Source organism: Lipotes vexillifer, unplaced genomic scaffold (genome assembly GCF_000442215.2).
Source record: "Lipotes vexillifer unplaced genomic scaffold, Lipotes_vexillifer_v1.1 scaffold853, whole genome shotgun sequence".
In the NCBI taxonomy this organism is placed as follows: domain Eukaryota; kingdom Metazoa; phylum Chordata; class Mammalia; order Artiodactyla; family Lipotidae; genus Lipotes; species Lipotes vexillifer.
This window is the reverse complement of record NW_006792734.1, coordinates 99231-101942: the sequence shown is the minus strand read 5'-3', so window position 1 is coordinate 101942 and position 2712 is coordinate 99231.

The following is a 2712-nucleotide window of genomic DNA, read 5'->3' as shown; positions in this document are numbered from 1 at the left end:
GGGTGGTGGTAGGGAGGAGCACACAGATTTACCCCAGCCTGGGCAGGACCAGGGCAAAGAGTCTTGGGCAAGCAAAATGAGAGAAAGCACGAGAGTGGAGCAGAAAATGTCTTTAGAAAAAAGGGATGCGCGCGTGCAGCAAAAGCAGCCGGGATGGTGCGAGAATACGCAGGAACTCCTCGGCGAAGGTGAAAAGGGGGCCCCCTCTCACACACACACACAATCCCCAGGGCTAGGGCCAGAAACCGCGGAAACTCAACCGCGAGTGTGCCCAGGGGTCGGTGCTCCCCACCCCCAAGGGGTGCTGGAGGCAGAGAGCCCCTCGGCTGAGCGGGTCCCAGAATCAGCCGCTTGCCCCGAGCGCGCTCAGATGGTGGGTCCGGCTGGCCGCGGCGGGCCCAGCGCAGCAGTCCCGCCGTGGCTCACTGCATTTTCTCTCCCGCAGGACGCCGGGGACTCTGGCTTCGCCGGCTCACTGTCCGGGCTGGCTCCGCCAGGGCAGCGCCGGGCTCCGAGGGCGGGGCGTGCGCATGGTCGGCTCCGGGGATGGTCGCTACCTCATTTCTTCCCTCCGGAGGGTGTCCGACTGCGCTCCCGGGATCCCCTGGCTCGGCTGCCCGCCTTTGCAGCGCGCCCCCTCCGATGTCGCGAGCGGTAGCTGCCTCGCCAGCCTCATATCCTTGCCGTCTGGGAGGAAGATCTCGGGTAAATATAGGCCGGCGCGAACCATTCGCTGCGCGGGGACAGGGGAGGAGCGGATCTGTGTCGGGCTTGGAAGCCCGGCGGGTTCCCGGTCTCTTAAAGGGACCTGGTTGCAGCCATTGGCTGAGGGAAAGGGGAGAACGGTCCAGCCTGGCAATTAAATCCCAAGTTTACCAGCAGAAATTCTGTAGAATTTATCTACGAAAATCGCCAAGACCTTTGGTTACCCCGCAAGAAAAGCAACTTGAATTCTGACACTCCACCCACAGCCTGAACTGCAACTCACTGATGTGTGTCTCCGTCGGAACTTCTGGGGGAGGTGGTGGAAGGTGGGATTTACACTATAAAATACAAAAAGGTTGGGGAAATAGGGATTCTTTCCGCGTGTAATAGCTTTCTGAAATTGACTGGGTGCTGTTTAATTTTTTTTTCTCCAAAATTTTATTCTATTAAAGAAAATAAAGAGGGGCAAAGAAAAGTCTGAGACTTATCTCTCACTATCTTGGAGCCCTTTCTCCACAGGCAAAGAGCAGATAGTGAAAAGAGAGATGAGTGGTAATAGGATGATTAGAGTGAACACTATAGTATGTGTTTGGTAAATGAGGTGCTTCCAGCTTCTAACCCCCAGCAATGCCCCCTCCTTCTGTCAGGCCTCAGAGTAGAGCAGTTTTCTGAGATATATTCAATTTCTAAGTAATGCTTGTGTGTGGTTAGAACTCAGTTTATAATTTGGCAGGCCAGTCATTCAGTTTTATTACATCATTGTCACATTATGGATGAGAATTCCTAGTAAAAATTCAAATGACGTTTTTTATTTGTGTCAAATAATGCCCGGCCACCCTCCACAGAGAGTGGTTAACAGTAATCATTCTTTTCTCTTGTGCCAGCTGGATAATGTCGCTTTAATCATCTGGCCGCCTTGACCCTTGGCTAGTAACTCATTTCTGGGCCCTGAAAACAACGGGCTTGCCTCTACGGTCTGCTCAATCAAAGCAAAACCACTTCTAGCTGGAATGTGTGATAAATGTCCGGGTGACCCTGCACCAAACTCCCAAGCTCATCCCAGAGGAGAGCAGGCCCCCCCACTCCCCAGGCCCAGTCTACTGGGGATCTGGATGTCTCTGGCTTCCATGCCAGGTTCTGATTTCAGAATAACTGTAACTCCGCATGGAAATTCTCTGGCCCTCTACCTTTACTAACTTTTAACCTTTCTTTGAACTCTAACCCAAGTTTCTAGAGTCACTGGTGCTGCGTTTCAATTTAACTAACTTTCCCGAGTACCTTTTGGTACCAGGCCCTGAGCTGGGAACAGACCTAATTCCTGTCTCCAAGAAGCTCCCAGTCCAATGAAGGATGTAAACTTCACCCACCTCTGGGCTTCTCCTGGAATGTAAGTTCTGTGAGAGCACCCTATCTCCCTCCAGTGCCTGTCACTACTTAATTGTTGAATGAATGAATGAAATATGCATGTAAACAAGAAGACAGAGTGAACTAAATGCCCTGAGACAAGACCCAAAGTACTCTGAGAAGCTGGAAGAAAAGGTTCTTTGTGACTAGGAAAATCAGAAAAGGTTCCATGGAGGTGGTGAAGTTTGAAATATGGACAGGATTTTGCCACGGAGGGAAGAATTAAAGGGCTTTCCAGATATAGAGAACAGCAAAATTATAGAACATAAAAATGCGTGCACATGCGTAGTTGAGGATGGCATTTGACAATTGTGACAATGAAAGAAGAAAATTTCCTGATCAAACAAGGAAGTCTCCTGGTCACGCCCTCCTAATCTCTGAGGGAAGGAATAGCCTTTTCATGGCTGGCTGGTCCCAGAATGTCATTAGACCAAAGCTCTAATGCCTTACTCCTCAGCTACACTGATGGGTTAATGGAGGTACGGTGTTGGAATGAGCTGGTTAGGACTATAATAAGCCATTTAAACCAAGGTTAATTCCTCTTCTGCTCACATTTCTGGAATATCTTGCAGTGGCAATGAAGGAGATGGCATGTGCTCCAAA